The sequence below is a fragment of the Papaver somniferum genome, chromosome 3 (assembly GCF_003573695.1).
Source record: "Papaver somniferum cultivar HN1 chromosome 3, ASM357369v1, whole genome shotgun sequence".
Taxonomy (NCBI): Eukaryota; Viridiplantae; Streptophyta; class Magnoliopsida; order Ranunculales; family Papaveraceae; genus Papaver; species Papaver somniferum.
This window is the reverse complement of record NC_039360.1, coordinates 122122218-122144690: the sequence shown is the minus strand read 5'-3', so window position 1 is coordinate 122144690 and position 22473 is coordinate 122122218. Positions and strand designations below refer to the sequence as shown.

Below are 22473 nucleotides of genomic sequence, written 5' to 3'. Positions count from 1 at the left end.
TGAAATCGGAGTAATGAGATAATATAGTTATTGTTATTCTATGAGATCAAGTCGTGGATTCGATCATAGAATCAGAACAATTGTTTATTGCCATTCCATGGGACCAGTCGTGGGTTCGACCATGGAATAGGAGCAATTTTTATTGCCATACCATAGGACCAGTCGTGGATTCGACCATGGAATAGGAGCAATAATAGATTATTCTGGGAATTCAGTAGTGAATGTCACGGCAAAATTAATCTTAATTAGGAATAATTAACTTTGTGGCTCTATACTAGCAGAGCAAGCTGTCTAGGAGCTTTAATTATCCCGATATGATCTTGTCGGTAAGTCATATCCTTTATATAGTCAGGGTAAACTCGTTGTTTGTTCCTGAAGACGTTATCGCTCTATACTAGCAGAGCAAGCTGTCTAGGAGTCATCCATCTCGTGAACTATATAGAAATAATCACTGAAAGTGTTCAGTGTTCATGAGATATGTCGTTGTCCAGTCGTGAGACTACATATCTACATGTACTCTGAGAGAAAGTACTCTCCGTTCAGAATTCGATGAGAGACCCATGTCCCAATGCTCACGTCTGATTGCTGGATCAGAGCTTCGTATAATTATGAGTTCACGATTTTAGCCCTTGTCGAAAATACACCATCTACATTAAGTCCCCTGCTTACTGAGGAAAGTTGTGTTCCTCGGTCAGCATTAAATGGTGATTTTCCGGCCATAAATAACAATATCAGTAATTGAACTTAGTCGTAAGTTGAGACATTACCAGATTTAGAGAGCATGAGCAAACCACGACTTGATGAAGGCTTCAATGTCATGATTGGAGTGTCGTTTGATGAGCATAAATTGGTGTTGAACCGCTGGTTTGGACGACGAGTCCGTGGCTGGTCAGGATTCGCGGGACGGGCCCATGAAAACAAATCCTTGTTTTATGAATAGACGCTCGTTCGTTCGTTAGTTTAAGGAACAAACAAAATAGACCTGAGTCTAATGATATAAAATTCGTCTATGAGCTTTCACGAAAACCGGAATTTTATATTTTAAATATGTGAGATTTCACAAAGTGGAATAAACTCTCGTTTCAAAGGTGGATGCTCGTACGAGAGAAAAGTTTTTTTTTGATAGACGTGCGTCTGTTAGTAATAAAATTTTGTTTATGAGCCTTCATGAGAATTTTTATCTTCGAGCTTTCGAAAATATTTGAAAATATACTCTCGCTTCAAAGATAGATGCTCGTGCGAGGGAGCAAAAATATATAGATATATTTTTCAAATTTACGTGAGTTTCACGTTAAAATATATTTTGTAAAATCAATGTTTTGATTTTGAACAATTTTTGAAAGTAGACAACCATACATGGTGAAAGAATGTCTATATGTGAGTTTTCACAATCGTAGAATGGACGTCTGTCCAGATTTTGAGTATCCAGTGAATGTTCACATTGTAAAATTTACGTGGGTTGTTCACGGTTTTGTGAAAATCATGTCAGAATTTTGCTCTTCTTAGCAGGTTTGAAGGAACGAGCAAGATTTGAAGTATTAACTCGTGTACTGTTAGTGGAATCGTAAACAGGTAAGAGTTGAAAGTTACCATTTTTGCAGACGCTGATGTGAGCATCTTTATTCCATGATTCGTTGTTTTGTTGAATCCCGCGCTTTGTATAAATGATGCGCTGAATGTTATGCATCTGTCACAGCCACTTTGCAAGAATGACTGACTCCCATGATGACACTTTCAAAGACGATGTTTCCAGGGATGACATCTCCGCGGGTGTAACTTCAAGAAATGGTACTTCTGGGACCTCTGAGTGATGGTGAGAGATCCTTCATACTGAGTTGTACTCCTGGTTATTTCATCAACTATACCACAGGATGATCATGTACTGAGGTTTCAGATCAATGTAGACTCCTCGGAAATGGAAGAAAGTCTTCGGGGCGGAGCACCCAGAAGTAAGGACTACAAGATGTTAGCAAATGACGTGCAGTCCCCAGCCGTTTCTTTGGTGAGTTGTTAGCGCTCCTTCTGTCATGAATTTTTCCTGCCCGTGCAATTAGGATCACGAGACCAAGGTTTTGTTATTTCTTTTCAGACCTTTTCTCCATCGATTGACGGTCTTCAACTTGTTCCCAGGCGAACAATTCAGTAATCCAGTACTGATGAAGGAGTCGATGTAAATATCTCTTTCGTGCAGGTGATCGCGGCATCTCCTTGAATGAAATAATAATAATTTTTGTTGATGAATCCAGGAAGAAATCATTGTAGATAAGAATCATGTTGATGAAGCGCACTCTTCTTTGGGAGATGGGAATATGGAGAATTCCCGAAATCCCGAACCGAATGGAGATAGCGGTGTTGTCAACGGAGATTCTGGCATCGTCGAGCCTTCAAATGATTTAGAGACTCCCTTAGTAAGTATATCTCCTGTAATTTCTTCAAAGAAGTATGATATCGCTGATTCGTGAATGAATGAAAATCCATGTGAATTTATGGATAACTTTGCCGAAATACGTCACCGGAAAATTTCAGACTTCAGATTTTACTAGAAACGCTGTAGAATCTTCGTCCGAAGTCGGATTTTCGCGGTTTGCATATGTATCTTCAAGCCCAGGAAATTTCCAAGCTTTAGAAGAGAAGCTCTTTGAAGTTTGAGCATGTTTAGGGCCTGAAAAAGGCGAAATAGTGAACTTCCAGGAGACCTTCAGAACTTTTTCAGATGGCATGTTGCTCCATGTTTTAGCCACTCTTTGCTCGTTCATCGGATTGTCATGAAATTTTGAGACGTTGTAGAGGACATCCATACGAAGAGAATGGTATATAACCCATCTTCAGATTCCTCGTAGATTGCTCCCAGTTCGTCTTTTAGTACAGGGCAGAGTACAGTTTCTTCAGACGAGGTTACCGTAAAACGTATTTTCATGACTTTCATGCTATTTGCTCGTGCCTTGAGTGTATAATGATTATATTGATAATGTTGGATTGCTTGTATGATGTATTTTATGATCTCATTTGGTTTCAAGCTTAAATGACTCTAATCCTCATGTAATCTTCGTATTAGGTGCCAAATACCGAAGTTGAGGATATTGAAACCAATGAGGATAACTCAAACTGCCCTGGAGTTATTGATGAAGAGACAACCATCTGCACTTCAAGGCCATGAGAAGGTTGTCATTGAAGTCTTGGAAACTCAGATTGTTGCTGCTTCAGTGATAGAAGAAACCGAAACACCAGTAGAGAATACTGAAGAAACTGTTGCCCTGGAGGCTGCTCCAGTAATTGAGAACCGTATAGTGGTGCATGAATATCCAAGTGCAGGAGTTGCTTTTGATCCTCCGTTCGATGCTTCACTCCCGTATCATGAACTAGTTGGCGGATTCAGCGTTCCCATTGGATATGCAGGCTTGTACGAGAAACCGTGGAAGATGTATGGGCACATCGTCGTTACCAAGGATCCGGAGCATAGTTATTTCTTGACGAGGCAAGTAGAAGCCATATTGCGTGTTATAAATGATATCCGCATCACAACTGGAAATACTGTCACCCGGGATGTACTCTTTGATTGGGAGTACAACTTGAAGAAAGCTGAAGAACTTGGCTTCAATCTGAAGTGGCTTCGTCAAAAGATTGATGCTATAAGGAAAGCGGTGGAAGGTGACACTTCTTTCACCACCAGTGATGCCGTGTTGAAGAAGATGGATGAAGAAAAGCAGAAATCTTATTTTGCTGACTTTCTTTAGTTTCTTTCCATGATATCTTGAACCTTGGACTTCTGAGAGATGTGAGGTTTTATTCTGGTCTTGATTTCTTGATCGGTTTTGGATTGTGAAATCGATCGTCTTGACAAGTGGACCGTCAGTCCCCAGTATTTTGTTAAGTCTCTCCCTTTCGTTTTCCCTTCTTCTGGTGAGACCTAGATAGAGGACCCAGGTAGAAAAATTGATGTAAAGACCTAGGTGGTCGAAGTTGGAGGTACCTTGATGAAGGATTTAGCGGAAGGACCTGGTGGACACCGATCGACTGTGGAAGTTATGAATCCCGTCTAAAAATTGTTGTTTGCATGTTGTACGCTCAGGAAGTGTAGGAACCTCATACGACGTCGGAATCTGACGATTGACCCCAACTTTCGAAGCTAAGAGACGGAGGAATCATATGCAACCAGAATGCTTAAGTTTGGAGATGTCTAGGGCAATCAATAAAGTATGCACTTTCATAACTTGTAATCCCGTGCAAATTTTCAGATTTCATAGACCTGACAGTAAATGCGTATCTTTCAGCTCGTATGTCCGATTGATGCGCCCTTTTGGTATGTTGTAGAAGAGACATAGACGAACATCTTTCGTTGAGGAAGCATTGTCCCATTCCTCACCCATTAGTACGTTTTTGCAAACCCATGGCCTGGAGTGTGTTGTATCTCATTTATAGAGGTGATGAGAACATCTTGTAGAAGACTTTGGATTATGCCCACCAGTCGTGCCAGCTTTGGGAAGACTTTCATGTGAGCATGTTATCAGGTCCGCACATCTTGATATGAATCATTGGTCTTAGAGAAGTCCGCTTCATGTGTAACACTTCAGAGAATGATTAGTTGATGAAGCCCTGAGGATGTTGCTCCTGAGACCGTTGTTGGTGCTGAAACCATGAATGATTACGCTCCAGAGATCCTTGTCGATGCTGAGATCATGGATGGTGTTCCTCTAGAGATTATTGTTGATGCTGATACCATGGTTGAAGTTGCTCCAAAGACCGAAAAGGCTAGAACCATGATTATAGATATAAACTTTGCTCCTTCATCCAGTGAGCCTTTTACATTCATGAACTAGTTGATGAGTTGAGCGTCCGTAAGATGAAGGTGTACTGAGAGTTCAACCTGAATGCTCCTGAAAGCATAACTTTACCACGATCTGGCTTTGTCAGTGAGTCAACATTGTTGCGGTAGATAGCATCACAGTTTTCATACTGGATGTGATTGGTGAAGAGAGAAAGTTCCTCAATCATGCAGGGGCTTGTGATGTAGAGAAAACCCGTTGATGAAGTTTCACGGAATCACCTCAGGTTGCCCAGTATATATTGAAGGAGTTAGTGCCATCCATGTATGAATGATGTTGCATATGCTTCAGAAGTCTTATCATGGGATAATGAAGACTTATTGTTTAGTTACACTTTGATCGTGCTGGTGTTGAATCAATGTGTCATCATCGAGATATTTGTGCTGAAGCTGTACTCTTTGATTGGGAGTACAATTTGATAGCTTTTTTAGATGCTTGAGTGTTGAAGCGTATATTCCTTAAGCATCGAATATCTTAGGGGTTTGATCGTCTCGGCCCTGGAGTATCTTCTGTTGATTCAGCATCCCTTTCGTTGCAGTAGTGGGATTCGACACTTGTGCAGACATTAGAGCTTTCTGATTTTGTGGAACACATGGACTAGCAGGAGAAACGCCCAAAGTGTTCTTTGCCATGTTTGGACATCATCTCGGTAATGAATGTTTCAGTGCTTGATTCGGAGGAGCGTCAGATTCAACCACTTGGTAAAATACTAATGTGGTGAAGCTACCATTCATAACGTCTTGCAGAGTTGCTAGCAGAATTGAGTCCCCATGCTAGGATAGCATGTGAGGAAATAAATGACATAGACATGGGATGAGACTTGCCTGAGTGCGGAACCTCTTAATGGATGTATATGCATCTTTTGCAGGTTCTTTCTTCAACCTCGTCAAAGTTTGAAATTCCTCCAAGTACTCTGATGATGAATGTCCGTCAAATCTTCTGGATCAGAACTTTCTTCGTTGGAGAGACGTAACCAAAGGCGCTCTGTAAGTACCCATATTTTCAGCGTGGATCCACGCTCGTCTGAAGGACATGTCATATCCTGGATCTTCCTGATTATGTGAAACTTGGTTTCTGTCCAGTGTTGAACTTATGTTCACTTTGAGAGTGATGTAGCCATAAGTATTCCGAGCGCTCCTTCAAGGTCTCTGATTGAGATGGGAGCATGAGTAGCTTCTTGTCGACTGATGCCTGCGGCTCTGAGGTTTTCAGTGGAATGATGTTGATGGCGGTGCCGGCATCGATCAACGTTCTTCCAAATTCGTTTCTTCGACTGTGGTAAGCAGTCCCCAGTCGTACATCTCTTGGTTTGTGGCTGGAGGCTCAAGAAGTATTTCCGGAATGGACTTCTTGACACGATGTGGTTCAGTGCTGTGAACATGTCTCTCTTTTGTGCCTTCGACAGATAGAGCAATTCACGTTCGACCAAGGATTGAACTGCCTCTTTGATAGGTTGTTCAGAGAGTGTAAAGGTTATGATTGGAGAGGATTCTTGTGTACTCCTCCAGTGCCCAGTTGAAGCTATTGTGGATCAACCTTCTCTTTGGTGACGTGCTTCAAAATATTGCAGTTACTTGTCGAATGATTGATAAATCTATGAAGGTGACAGTACCTTGGATTCTTCATGTTGGCTCTCTATGATGAGCAACAGTTTGATTGCACCGTCTTGAACCCAGACTTCCAGTAACTCGATCACTCCTTCATGAGAAGTTTAGTCTGTCCGATCATTTTCCCGTTCGTTGATGCCAGGTCGAGGTTTGTGCAAGATTGGTTATCCTTCCGTGATGCTTTTGTAGGAAGAGTGTTGGATGTCGCATGTTTGAGCAGAAGCTTTCCTTTTTCTTCCTTGAGCAACAACGTTCATGGAAGGTTGGACATCGTACTGTTTGTTGATCAGGCGTCGGCTGCTCCGAGGTTCCTCGACCTTGTAGACTTTGCTCAGTAAAGCAGGTGTAGTAGTCGCTGATCGTTTTGGCTGCTTCATGAAGTTCTGAGAAAGTGTGGAACCGGAGGTTTTCCAGCAAGGCTCTGTAGATCGGGATCATTTTGTTGACGCACAAGTCTACAAGTTGTTGCTATGTGACGTTTGGGTCGTGGCAGTCCAAGGCTTGAATTCTGAACCTTTTCACATAATCATCAGGATGTTCGCTGCTCCTTCGAAACATCCTTCCTAGATCAGAGAGAGTGACTTGCTCTGACACGAAGAAGTATTTTCTGTAGAAAGCATTAATCATCTCTCCCCAATCGGTGATACTTCACGATGCGATGTTGTTGTACCAGGTGTATGCCCTGCCTTTCAAGGATTTTGAAAATTTCTCCAGACGGACGACATGGTTGTGCTCGTGTTCGCCCAATAATTCCAGAAACCGAGAAATATGTTTTTGAGTATTGCATGTTCCATCAAAGAATGAATGTTGGAGCGGTATAACCTTTTGAAAGAGGAATCCTCTGTATGGCAGTATGGAGGTTGGTGACGATGGACGGATGATGTCTTGTCTTTTCATCGATCCTCAAAAAAGCACTCCATATCTTCACGAGTGATGAAACTTGCAGGTTCCGTTGCTGGAGAGTCATCTGCAGCTTTGCGGAATTCTTCATCATGTACAACATGGATTGGAGAGATTTCAGGATCAGCGGTTGATTGAAGTTTCTTTAGCTTTTCCTTTCTCGCGCTGAGGCTGAGTTCGTTCAGACGCAAGCTTGTCTGTGAGAGTTTTAATATAAACACACAACTGCTTCTGTGTTGCAGCCACGTCAGTCTGAACCTTCGTGAGATCAACTATGGTAGGCTGATTTCCTCTGGTTTCTTCAGGAGACCGACCGAAGAGTGGATTGTTGATGGCGCCAGTGCCGTCACTTGCAGGGGTGATCACTGGAGCACCAGTACTTGGAGGAGTAGTAGTAACATGTGGCATGACATTGCTGGCTGGAGGAGTGGTATTAGCGGTACCACTGAAGCCTGCAATGTTGAGAGGAGTAGTACTTGCGATTGCAGTATCACTAGAAATTGCGATGCGAGAGTCGGGTGTTGAACCTGGATTGGTAACTGAACCGGACCTAAGATCAACCATCTTTGTGAGATTGTGAGATTGTAACCGAGAGAATGATCTCCCACTGTGGTCGCCAATCTGTAGATGGGGAAAAACTATTTGCTGGTTTTTAAGGAATTGAGGAGACGACCGTACGGAGGAGACTCCTCGAACCGAGCGAAATTTTAAACCTCACACAGATTCACCGCTGCAAAGGGGGTGCTTTAGGTTCGAGAGATCAATCTGTAGTATTCCGTCCTAAATCAAGAAAATGATTGTTCCAGAGTAAATTCGGTCACAAGAGAGGATGGGTTGATCTATAGGAGGGAAGCTGAGAAATGTGTGGAATCAATGGTAATCAAAGATTGTGGGTGTGTGTATTCTGAAGATGATAAGCTCCGAGTGATTGAAATTGCTCAATTGAGAGTCAATTGATGAGTTGATGCTCTCGTGTTGTCAGTTTGACGTGAGATTGATGATACTGATTGCACGACTTGTGGAGACTTGGTCGATTTTCCATCCACTACCTCGTGAATTCCTTCAACTGATAGCACGACTTGCTCACATTCCATCGTGTGTTTGAACACACGTGCCGTAGACCGCCAGACCAAAACCCTAAGTGATATCCCTCCAACGTGACACGATTGACGTCTCGTGGTATGTTAGTCAATTGATGACTTTGTGGTTTGATGGGACGATGAGTCCATGTAGTTGCTGAGTTGAACATGATGTTCTGAAACTCATGAATTGAACATGTCATGAGACAGAGGTATAGTTCTTACGATGAAGTGAGCAAGTATTGCTCATTCGATAGATTGTTGAATATTGATTGTTGAACCAATATCCCTTGGTTTGAGCAAATATTTATCATCTGAGCAAGTGTTTCTCATGTGATGAATTGTTGAATATTTGATCGTCTGAGCATGTGTTGCTCATCTGATGGATTATTGGCAGCGTACCAAAAATATTAATTAGAATACTGGTGTAGAACCGAGCATAATTAATAAAATTAATGACCATGAGGTCGTCGTAAAATTATTAAGGTTGGAATCTGGAATGATGATCCTTGGATTCAGAAACCCTAATTTGATCAATTGATGATCAATTCATGGTTCGTCAGAAGTTTAACCATGGGACGAATGAGGGAGCGACTACATGGGACCGTGGATCAACCATGTAGTGTCCATATGCTCACGTGAGCAAACACAAGGAACTCCTGAAGAGTTGACGATTTGTTGGTGAAAGAATGATTAAATGTTGGTTTAATCATTTATTCGAAAATGCTCGTCTGAGCCTTAGGTGAGAAAACCTAATAAATTATGACAGAGTGAGGGACCGACCATGGGGTCATGAAACCGGCCCTGGGTAGTCACCTGACCGCCTGACGATCACTTCATGAAAATCCAAAGTGTTTGGAAGAGTCTTGGACCTAATACGTGCAATTGTGCAAATTAGGTCAAAACTGTGAAACTTGATGGGACCGGCTTCTGTAAGCCAAAGAGCCAATCTTGGTCGGCCAAGATAGCACTCTCGTGTCCCCAAGGCATCCGCGTCTCAGTCCTGAGAATTTTGATATTTTCTGGCGTGCAATTGAGCATTCATTCGAGAAAATATGCCAAAATTAGGGTTTCGACGAAACTGAGGAAAACACCATGAGATGATGGAAAATAATTACAAAATAAGGAATAACGAGGCGTGGGACCGCTGAGGCCAAGGCATAATCGGACGGTCGTGGCCACGGTCCCGTGGTGCCTTTTCCTTAATTTTATAATATGTTGATGATTTTATGAAAAATTCATGAATTTTGAGAAATTTGATGAATTTAGGGAGTTTCCATGATTTGAAGGACTTTTCATGAGTTCAAGGAAGCAAAAAATATTAAAATAATAAAAACACGGGCGTGTGGGACCGTGGAGGCGTGGCCGGCCGGCTAGGGGCCCGGTCCCACGAGTTTTCATAATTTTTAAGTATTTTTCATGATTTGAGGGAATTTTTCCTAATTTGAGAGAAATACCATGAAATCAAGGAATTTGATGAATTCAAGGAAAAATAGAATAAAATAATAAAACAAGGGGCGTGTGGGACCGGCTAGGGCATGGCCGGCCGGCTAGTGGCCCGATCCCACAAGTTTTCATAATTTTATTTATTATTTGATGATTTGTGCAAAATACCATGAAATCAAGGAGTTTTTTCATGAAATTAAAGAAATAATAATAATAATAAAGTAATGAGGAACCGTGAGGTGTGGGGATGGCTGGGACCAAGGCATGGCCGGTTGGCCAACGGTCACGCCCCACACTTCTTTCCTTAATTTTATTTTATTTTTTACGAATTTATGAAAATATCATGAAACCGAGGAGTTTCCTCGAGACGAAGGAGATTTGATAAAATGAGAGAATTTTCATCAAATCATGGAAAATAATAAAATGCATTAAAAATATAAAACTGGCGTGAGATTGACCACGACACGGTCGGTCTGTCGTGTGTCTGTGGTCCCACCACCCTGGTCAATATTTTTAATTATTTATTATTTTCTTCCCTATTTTGCATAGGTTCATCGTTTCGTTGTATTTTGAAATACTCGTTCGTGCGGTGACTGTTAGTGCATCGTCGTTGAACACACTTTCACCATTTGGATCGGGGCTTACTTAGAGGTAGCTCAGACGCCCGGTTGTTGATTATTTATTACTAATTGCGGAATTCAATGAAGAATAATTCACAAAACTGAGTAATAAGATGTTTATTATTAATTCATAGGATCAGCTGAGGATTCGACTACGAATTCAGAATAATAATGTGAGCATTACCATTCCATGGGATCGTGGATTCGAGCATAGAATCGGAGTAATTAAGTTTTATCTATTACCATTTATGAGACCAGTTATGGATTCGATCATGAAATCGGAGTAATGAGATAATATAGTTATTGTTATTCTATGAGATCAAGTCGTGGATTCGATCATAGAATCAGAACAATTGTTTATTGTCATTCCTTGGGACCAGTCGTGGATTCGACCATGGAATAGGAGCAATTGTTATTGCCATTCCATGGGACCAGTCGTGGATTCGACCATGGAATAGGAGCAATAATATATTATTCTGGGAATTCAGTAGTGAATGTCACGGCAGAATTAATCTTAATTAGGAATAATTAACTTTGTGGCTCTATACTAGCAGAGCAAGCTGTCTAGGAGCATTAATTATCTCGATATGAGCTTGTCGGTAAGTCATATCCTTTATATAGTCAGGGTAAACTTGTTGTTTGTTCCTGAAGACGTTATCGCTCTATAGTAGCAGAGCAAGCTGTCTAGGAGCCATCCATCTCGTGATACTATATAGAAATAATCACTGAAAGTGTTCAATGTTCATGAGATATGCCGTTGTCCAGTCGTGAGACTACATATCTACATGTACTCTGAGAGAAAGTACTCTCCGTTCAGAATTCGATGAGAGACCGGCGTCTCAATACTCACGTCTGATTGCTGGATCAGAGCTTCGTATAATTATGAGTTCACGATTTTAGCCCTTGTCGAAAATCCACCATATACACTTAGTTGTTTAATCTAGCATCACATGCTACTTTCTTTGGGTCCCACGTCTACACATTCGAGACATCAAGCATGTCACAAACTGGGGGATACATACTGGGGTATTGGTCTGGCGGTTTACAGCGTGCAACGTGCAACGCGCCATCACAGAACGTGTCAGGAAGACATGGACGGTTAGTGATGATGGGAGAAGTGGGCAAGACTGATCGTGTGACACTAACACACAACTCCACTACTCCATCACTCCACTTCCTCCACTTCCCATGAGAGACGTGGGTTAGGCTCAATGACTTGTATAAATAGGTTCTCCTCCCTATTTCCAAAAAACAGACAAGACAGAAACCAAGTGTTGATACAATCGTATTCAAACACCAGAACTGATAGCTTACATCCTGCAAGCCAGTTCAGCTTTCTGATACAAGTCATAAAACATCCAACACCTTCACAATCTCAATACCTTCTTCGCTTCCCTCCCTAAGATCAACCCCATCTCCTTCACTTTGTGACCGAAGCAAGTATGGAACAGTCATTTCTTGGTTTAGTCCAGAATTGTACAGATTGATTTTTCGAATCACAAGCACTCCCGTGCAGTGCATTTGTTTAGGGTTTAGATTCATTTCTCATCCACACACCAAAAATTACCAAAACCGGCAGAAATAGTTTTCACCCATAAAGAGGAGCGTAGCTTGCCAATTCGTCCAGCCAAAGTAGCGTGGACATGAAACCCTAATTAGGGTTTGCGGCATATCACATGTGTCGCAAATCAGTCGCGACCATCCATCTTCGCAGGCATAGATGGAGGGTGTAGATGTAGACTCAAAGGGTCCCAAGCATGTCAACACAATCGCTGTGAGCCCGTCTACATGCGTGCCCAACAATATGAAACATTGAGGACAACTTAGGCACATAAATGCTCCCATCAAATACCCCCAAACTTATTATTTGCTAGTCCTCGAGCAAAACTAATAAAAAATAAATAAAACCGAGTTAATCTCGGGAGGGTTTACCAGAGGTGTACCCACAAAACCATTACTTCTAATTGGTCACAAGTATCCAAAGAGCTATGAGGACATACATATTCTCAACCTATCTCCAAGTAACTAGAATGCCATAGAAATTAAAGGTGTCAGCTCTAAAGCTGACTGAAGAAAAGGGGAGACACATCCGCACCACTGCTAGATAAAGAGATATCCGCTACACATATAGATAAACATTGTAAGATACGTCCGCTGCTTTACAGCTGGATAAGATTAGGAGAGAGATAAAAATGAGAGGGACATCTGCTACACAGCTGGACTAATTACGTGTGATGAGTTAAACCAGTGCTAGAAAGGTCTTGTGCCAGATTGAAAGCAGACTAACAGAGCAACCAAAATGCATCTTTCTTCGACTCTCTCACAGTGCTCAGTAGAAACAATGTCTTCTTCGGTCTTCAACTGTTGATGATAAACTCTCGAACCTCATAGAACCTTGACAATTCTTCTCTTCGATTTCTTGCTTGACTTATAAATTTATACTTCCCTATGGCCTTATTGAACAAAAATAACTTAATGATGTTTCATTTTTGATTTTTGATTTTTCATATTTGATTTATTTTTATTTTTATTTTTGGGAACAAAAAATTACATGGCCATGAGAGAAGGACTTTAAAACTTGGATCTTCGCAACTTGTGATGTCTTGGTATCATGAATTCCAACAACTTATATCATTTTCTATTATAACTTCTGAGTCTTCAATTTTGACTTTTGAATTATTCTTTTCTATTGTTGCTTTTAAACCTTAACGTCTTCAACTTTCTTCATAGATTTTGATGTCACTCCGCTTGTTGATGATGATAAGTTTCTACTGATAGAGAGTCGTAATCCAGTAACATTGTGAGGTTGGTTTGTCTTTCTGGCATTTCCTGACCTACTTGCCTTTCCATCATGGATGGTTAGGTCCATCACGGTTACCCTCTAAAAAGAACAAGTTCTCTCCTGAATTTCAAGGATCTCAATGTCTTTTTATCTAATGTCTCAAAAGGTTGTTATCCCTAGCATTCCAATTTCTATTTTTTCGGTGAGAAACAGTATGTAAACTTAGCTAACCAGATACCATGTGACGCTAGAAGTTTCAAAACTGCAACTAAAAAGTTCTTCCCCGCCCCCAAACTTAAATCTAACATTGTCCTCAATGTTTCTAATGAAAGAGCAATACCAAAAAGAAAAGTAACATGAGGAATCAGTAAAGAAAGAAGTCGAAAGATAGTACCTGGGTGAAGAGAGAAATCAAAAACTAATATACAACATACAATCGCCTCGATGGTCAATCAAGGGTAAACAAGATCCTCTAGAGGGACCTCCTCAACATCACCTGTAGAAAAGGGTTCTAAAAAGGGTTTCAACTCTGACCGTTAACCTTGGAAGAACTACTACCATCCGGTGTTTCAATTTCAATAGCTCCATGAGGAATAACAGTGCGAACAATAAAAGGACCCGTCCACCGAGAACGTAACTTCCCAGGGAAAAGATGCAAGCGGGTATCATACAGAAGAACTTTTTGACCTGGAGAAAATGACTTCCGTAAAATATTTCTATCATGCACAAGTTTCATTTTGTTCTTATACTCCTTCGCACTATCGTAAGCATCTATACGAATCTCTTCCAACTCATTGAGCTAGAGTTTCCTATGGGCTCCTGCCTTGTCAAGAGAAAAGTTTAGTTGTTTAACAGCCCAATAAGCTCTATGTTTTGCCTTGCCATACACTAGCCGATAAGGCGACATTCCAATGGGGGTCTTAAACATAGTACGGTAAGCCCATAAGGCATCAGTAAGCCTAGAAGACCAGTCTTTCCGATTAGGATTAACTGTTTTCTCTAATATACGTTTTATCTCCCTATTGGAAACCTCAACATGACCACTAGTCTGTGGATGATACGGGGTAGCTGCCTTATGTGTAATACCATATTTTTTCATCAAAAGCCTAAAAGGTCCATTACAAAAGTGCGACCCACCATCACTAATTATAGCTCGCGGTGTACCAAAACGTGTAAGAATATTATTTTTCAAGAAATCAATCACAACCCTATGGTCATTGGTTTTACACGCAACTGCCTCAATCCACTTAGAGACATAGTCAACAACGACAAGGATGTATAGGTTACCAAAAGAATTAGGAAACGGACCCATAAAGTCAATACCCCACACATCAAAGACCTCGACAACTAAAATAGGGTTCAAGGGCATCATGTTCCTACGGTAAATGGTTCCTAATTTCTGGCAACGTTGACAAGTAACACAGTAACTGTGGGAGTCTTTAAACAACGAAGGCCAATAGAATCCACACTGCAATATCTTAGCAGCAGTCTTCTTAGCACTAAAGTGACCTCCACACGCATGATCATGACAAAAGGAAATAATACTGGACTGGTCACTCTCAGGTATACATCTCCTAATAATATGGTCTGGACAATACTTAAACAAATAAGGATCATCCCAAAATAAGTGCTTAACCTTAGTTAAAAATCTAGGACGCTCTTGTTTACCCCAATGTTGGGGCATTCAACCAGTAACAAGATAGTTCACTATATTCGCATACCAAGGTAATTGGGTAACAAAGAATAATTGTTCATCAGGAAAGCTGTCCCTTATAGAAAGGGAATCATTAAGGGTATCCACAACAAGTCTAGACAAGTGGTCTGCTACTACATTTTCTGCACCCTTTTTGTCTCTAATGTCCGGAGAAAACTCTTGTAACAACAGGATCCACCTAATCAATCTAGGTTTCGTATCCTTCTTAGATAAAAGATATTTCAAAGCATCATGATCAGTATATATTACGATCTTAGAACCTAAGAGATAGGGTCTAAACTTGTCTAAGGAAAACACAATGGCTAACAGTTCCTTCTCCGTAGTGGTATAGTTCAACTGGGCATCATTCAGAGTTTTGCTAGTATAGTAAATTACATGAAGTAACTTGTTTTCTCGCTGACCTATCACAACACCAATAGCATAATCTGAAGCATCGCACATGATTTCAAAGGGTAGGTTCCAGTTGGGTGTCCGGACTATGGGGGCGGTAGTGAGTAAAGTTTTAAGCTTCTCGAAAGCCTCTAAACAAGCATCATCAAAGACAAACTTAACATCTTTTGCAAGCAAATTGCAAAGAGGTCTAGAAATCAAGCTAAAATCCTTAATGAATCGACGATAAAAACTAGCATGCCCTAAGAATGACCTAATACCTTTTACGGTTTTTGGGACCGGTAAAGTTTTAATAAGGTCAACTTTGGCTCTATCTACCTCTATACCCTTTGAAGATACGATATGCCCTAGAAAAATTCCTGAACGAACCATGAAGTGACATTTCTCCCAATTAAGCACTAAATTCTTTTCCTTACACCTAGTCAAAACTAATGACAAATGATGCAAGAACTCATCGAAAGACGAACCAAACACTGAAAAATCATCCATAAAGACCTCTAAGAACCGTTCTACCATGTCATAAAATATGTTCATCATACAACGCTGAAAGGTAGCAGGGGCATTACATAGGCCGAAAGGCATGCGTCTATACGCAAAGGTACCAAAGGGACAGGTAAAAGTGGTTTTCTCTTGGTCTTCTGGGGCAATAGGAACCTGATTATAACCGCAGTATCCATCTAAAAAGCAATAATGGCTACGTCCGTCTAATCTCTCTAGCATTTGGTCGATGAATGGGAAGGGGAAAGTGGTCCTTCCTAGTGACCTTATTCAATTTTCTTTAGTCAATACAGACACGCCAACTCGTGGTCATTCGGGTTGGGATTAACTCATTGTTATCATTCTGGACTACAATAATACCAGATTTCTTGGGAACAACCTGAACGGGGCTGACCCACTTACTGTCTGAAATGGGGTAGATAATGCCTGCATCTAACAGCTTCAGAACCTCGGTTCGAACAACTTCTTTCATATTAGGGTTCATTCGACGTTGCATCTCCCTAGAAGGTTTGGTGTCACTCTCTAAATAGATATGATGCATACAATCAATAGGACTTATACCCTTAATGTCTGCTATGGTCCACCCTAAAGCTTCCTTGTTATTCTGAAGGACAGTCACTAGCCTACTTTCCTGATCACTATCCAAGTCGGATGCTATAATCACAGGTAAAGTTTCAGAGGGGCCTAAAAACACATACTTCAGGGTATCTGGTAATGGTTTAAGGTCCAACTTGGGAGGCTTTTCCAACGAAGGAACTAGGGTCGGGAACGGGTAAAGGTTCGAACTTAGGTTTCCATCCATTACTAGTGTCTAACAAAGGGGTTGAATCTAACAAAGCATTCACCTCATTAATCACATCATCATCATCAAAATCAATCCCAAAGTGAGCTAGGCATTTCTCTAATGGATCTTCTATCAAAGTGTTTGGTAATGACTCCTCTACTAAGGTGCCTATCATGTTCACCTCTTCTATGCTCGAGTCGTCCAGTTCCTGGGGTAGCTTACTAATGTGAAAGATGTTAAGCTCAATAGTCATATTACCAAAAGACAAATTTATAATACCAGTTCGACAGTTAATGATCGCATTGGATGTTGCTAAAAATGGGCGACCTAAAATCACCGGTATCTGGTTCTCTGGGTTAGGGACAGGTTGGGTATCTAGGATAACAAAATCCACTGGATAAATAAACTTTTCGACCTCAATAAGAACATCCTCGATCACACCACGAGGAATTTTAACGGACCTATCAGCTAACTGGAGTGTCATCTTGGTAGGTTTCATCTCACCAAGTCCTAGCTTAAGGTACACATGGTATGGAAGTAAATTCACACTGGCTCCTAAGTCAAGCAAAGCTTTCTCAACACGGTGTTTACCTATTGTGCAAGAAATGGTAGGTGACCCTGGGTCTTTATACTTAGGAGTAGTGGTATTCTGAATAATGGAACTCACGTGACTAGGTAGGAAGGCTTTCTTTTGGACACTAAGTTTACGCTTTCATGTAAACAAGTCCTTAAGGAACTTGGCATTAGCCGGAATCTGCTTAATCGCATCCAACAATGGTAGGTTGATAGTAACCTGCTTAAAAACCTCTAATATATCATTTAAGTTGGACTCCCTCTTAGTCGGAACTAGCAGCTGGGGAAACGGGGCTCTGGGAACAAAGCCGGGGTCAGCAGGACCCTCATTGGTCTCTTTGGAGACTCTATCAGTCTTCTCATTCTCTGGCTCAGAAGAGTGAACTACAACATGTTCACTATTAGGCATGGAAACCTTGTTGTCTATCTCTCTACCGCTCCTAAGGGTTTTAATAACATTTACATGATCGGATGGTCTTTCACCTATTTTATTAATTCCTCTAGGGTTTGGTTGAGTTTGACTAGGAAACTTACCTCTTTCTCTTAAAGACTCATTTATATGACTAACCTGGGTTTTCAACTCGGAAATAGCCTGAGAGTTAGCCTGACCTATTCTCTTATTTTCTTCTATACCTTGAGCAACAGATTGCTGAAACTGCATAGTGTTACGAGTTAACAAAGCAAGAGACTCTTCTAAACTCATAATCTTCTTATCTGAAGGGTTCTGAAACTGTGCCGGGGATGAAGGATTCTTAGGATAGACAAAACCTGGGGGAGCTTGAGAGTTACTAGACTGACCTTGATTCTGGCCCTTAGACCAAGAAAGGTTGGGATGGTTTCTCCAGCCAGGGTTATAAGTTTCTGAATAAAGGTCAAACTTCTGACGGTTATCGAATCTAGTGTTGTTATAAAGAGCATTGGCTTGCTATTCAACAGTATGGTCTTCCCAAAAAGTCTCTATTCTACCACTAGAATGACCTAATTCCAACGCTTCTAACCTTTTGGCTATGGCTGCTATTTTAGCATCTGACTCATAGGATCCTTCTACGCTATTGACATTTCCTCTACTTAGAAGAATTGTTTTCTGGGGTTCCCTATTATTTTCCCATTGTTGGGTCTTATTGGCGATTTCATTCAAAAATGTCATCGCCTCATCAACAGTTTTATTCTCAAACCCACCTGTGCATAAGGACTCAACCATGGTTGTTGTTGAATAATCTAAACCCTCGTAGAGGATATAAACTAACCTAACCTTATCTAAACCATGATGAGGACATTGAGATATTAAATCATTGAACCTTTCTAAATACCTATATAAAGATTCTCCATCTTGTTGAGCAAAAGTACAAATTTGTGTCCTAATAGACGATGTTTTGTGCCTTGGGAAAAACTTATGTATAAAGGCAGATGTAAGTTGATCATAGGTTTCAATTGACTCAGAATCCAAACTATACAACCGAGATTTGGCTTTATCTTTTAAGGAAAAGGGGAATAACCTAAGTTTCAGTGCATCATCACTAAGGTTTTTAATTTTCAGAGTACTACATACTTCCTCAAATTCCCTAACATGAAAATAGGGGTTCTCATTCTCTTTTCCTAAAAAGGTTGGGAGCATCTGTAAAGTCCCAAGTTTGAGTTCATAATTTGCCTCGGTTTCAGCTAACTTGATACAAGACGGACGAGAGGTCCTAGTTGGGTTTAATAAAGCTTTTAAAGTTGTCATTTATGGCACTACCGAAGGACTAGGAGTACTTTCTTCACAAAGAAGCAAATTCTCAAAACTGAAGTTTCCAAAAACGGGGCTCTCTAAAGAAGAGTCTTCGAGCTCCCCGCCTTCACAAGAAGAACTACTAGGTTTATCACTAATCAGACGACCTAGAGTGTTTCTTTTCCAAGCCCGTTCTACTTCGGGCATACACTAGAAAAACAAAACTAAAAAGAAAAGTCCTAAAAGGGAAGGGAAGTTCTATGCAAACACAAACAAGGATGACTCCACCACAACAAACCTACTGAATTCTAGCAAACAAAAAGCATGATGGCTCCACTTAGATTGTTTCTAGACCAGCTTCTAATCCTTCGAAAGGGAATTCGTTACAATTTAAGCAAACCCCTCTGGAGTCAACCCGAGTCAAAGTAAGTTGAATTAAGGCGAGGGAAGCTCAGTGGAGCTTTGATACCCAAGGCCTCACCGTTATCACAAGGCGGCGCAGTCACGCATTCAACTCACAGAGACCATCATGAACTTCGAAGTATGCTAAAAGAGTAACCAATATTTTTCGAACGACTTTCCTACTAAGCTCCTTACTCTATAGGTCTCGTTCTATTCCAAATTTTAAAGCTTAGGTTCGCGTTTGGTTTCGTTTTCCTAAGGCGGGCAAGAAGAAAACGGTGATGAAATCCGAACCCTTATCTTGTATGGCCAGTCCTTGCCCTTTACTAGGAATTTAAAGCAACCGTTTTCAGTTCCTCAGCATATATGCAAACGAAGGAATACAGTAACTCGCTGACAGGGGATTCGCGAGTGTTTCGACAAACTTACCTCCCGTTCCAGACGGGGGATGAACCGTTGGTGTCGACTCGGGCCACAACTCCTATGTTGTGTACGAACCCGATGGGCCGAGGTGATATCGTAATCACCGTCCTTCTCTGCAAACAGTTTAATATTTAATCTACCCTTCCGTAGGGTTTAAAAAAAAATTAATGTCCAAAGTCCAACAGAAAGGTCCAAAAAATAAAGTGCAAAAAGAAAAAGAAAAATACAAAATAAAAAGAATTCCTAATACAATCTAATAAAATAACACTCTCTTTTTTTTTTCTCTCTTTTTCTATAAAATAATAAAAAAAAATCTTCTTCTTTAGCTCCTTTCGCTTTGCCTTTTACTTCAAGTCTTTAAATATTCGCCAAAAGCTTTGGCAAAAATTTCTTTCGCTCCAAATTCCCAAAATCTGAAAGGAAAAGACAAAAACCCAAAAATGTAAAGAAGAACAAAAAAACTAAAAAAAAAAAATCTAAAAACTCTATCCTAAAGACAAGCCCGCGTCGGCGGCGCCAAAATTTTGATGGTATTTTCAATGATGTTGTAGTAAAGAGTTCGTTGAGGCTTGTGAAGGCAATGAATTCTAGACTTAATAGAACTTAAAAATATAGAAAACTTAACTCAAAATTGATTTCAAGTGATTGGAAAATAACCAAGACACTAGAATCCACTATTACACATCAATGAATGATGTCAAATATTTCATAACTCTAATTATCCTTTTAATCCTTTATTTCTTAATTCACAAATAATCAAACAAATTCTCAAAAATTAATTGTATCCCCTAAGCATAGATTATCTAACCAAAACATAACCTATCTAATTGAACCACAACTAATGAAGAAAATTATGTAAACTTTTAAGAACTCTGCAAAAGCAGTGATTGAGTGAATTATAATTAAATATTAGAGAAAATGAAATAGTTACCCATTGTTCATGTGTGAATAGCTTCATCCATTGCCTTGGTTACGAGAGAATTAGCCGCTCATCATGTTGGAAACACGCTCAAAAGTTGATTTCATTTATGCTCAAAGGGTTACAAATGATGAATAAGGGAGAATTATAAAAAATCGGGTTTGCAACGCTTATAACTGTTGCAAAAACCGTTACAAAGAGCCGTTACTGTACTGTTGCGTTTTTTAAGTCTGTCTCTGATCTGCGACCCACAGTATGAGTCGCTGAAACTGTTTAAAAACGACGGTTGTGGCGAGTCTGTTCTTCGTATTCTTCAGTGTTCTTCAATGGCAGCAACAGCAGCAGGTGGTCTCTCTGCAAATTCAATTTTTTGACTCTGTGGTGCTCTAAACTTCTCCCAATATCTCCGTCACGCTTCTGCTCGACCCCAATAGCCTATTTATACACCTTTGGACTAAGAATCTTCGCTCATTACTCCAGAAAATCTTCCCATATCTCGACAGTAAAGAAAAAATAATAAAGGAAATTTTCTTTTCTTTCTCGCCTCTTCACACGCCTGCTGATGTCGATATACTCTCAGGGCATTGTTTTCACGTTCCACCAGAAGTAAAACTCTAACAATCCACACGCCAACTACACAGAACTCGTGATGGAGCAACCAAAACCCGAGCAACCCTGTTTTCTTCACTGCCGATTATCCAACCAAATCCGGATGATTTTAAAGCCCATACCATGCCTGTATATCTTAGTCAAGTGTTCCCGTGAAGTTTTAGCCATTGAATCACACTATAACATCTTCAAATTTCGATCGAAAATTCTCAGAGAGCTGCCACATTTTTCCCGCCAATTTTTAAGTTTCAAACGAAGAAGATGGTGTCCCCCTAACCAGTTGTGGGGTGCGAATAGCAGCTGCCTTTTTGAGGTGCCCCTTAGTAATTGAGGTGCCCCTTAACCAAATCTGGACTCCGTATAGCAAGTGTCCTCCGGGGGTGTTCCGAGTGATTTTTCGAGCCGATTTTTCCAACAATATTTATTTTCCAAAAATACCTAAAAATACACAAAACACCATAATAAGGACGAAAACGAGTACCAACAATACGAAACATTGAGGACAATTTAGGCACATAAATGCGCCCATCATACTTTCTTTAAACAAATGTAAAACATTGTTTCCTAGGATGAAATCTTCACCATAACCCATTCACATAATCATAATAATATATACAAGATTATGTCGATGTCGTATCTACGAAGTTCAAAAGATAAGCGTTATACTTTGTAGTCTAATTCCCTAATACTATGATCATACTATTATGATCATGTCACATTACTAGAGTATTATACAATATGTACAGTATATACAGCTTCGCAGTTATGTTTTCAATATAGCACGACTTGAAAGATACGTTAGGAATGAAACAGTTCAAGTCAATATTACTAACCTCAAGTGGAAGGATGATGTCGTCGTTGTAGTGTAGCGCCCCAAAATCTAGCAGCTTCCTAATCCAAAAGATTAACTATATAATGAGCCACTAAGGATCTAAAACATCTATTTAAGTGATAAGAAAGAAGTTCTAAACAAAAATTAACCCGAATCTAAACCCTCTCTGAAATAAATATAAGAACTCCTCTCAAATGATACATAATAGTGAGTTGATATACAAATAATATAAACATAAATTAAACATAGCGGAAGCAATCTAATTAACGTAATCAACTCCTCGAAGCTTTCATCGCCACGTGCACATCTTAATCTATCTCTGAAATTGAAAGTGGGAATGGGTGAGCACATTATTCTTAAAAGG

General features: G+C 40.3%; 1 pseudogene; it reads left to right on the top strand.

The window, feature by feature from the left end:
• Window positions 1–18475: 18475 nt before the first annotated feature.
• On the top strand, window positions 18476–18575 carry LOC113362351 (annotated as a pseudogene).
• The last annotated feature ends 3898 nt before the right edge of the window (window positions 18576–22473 follow it).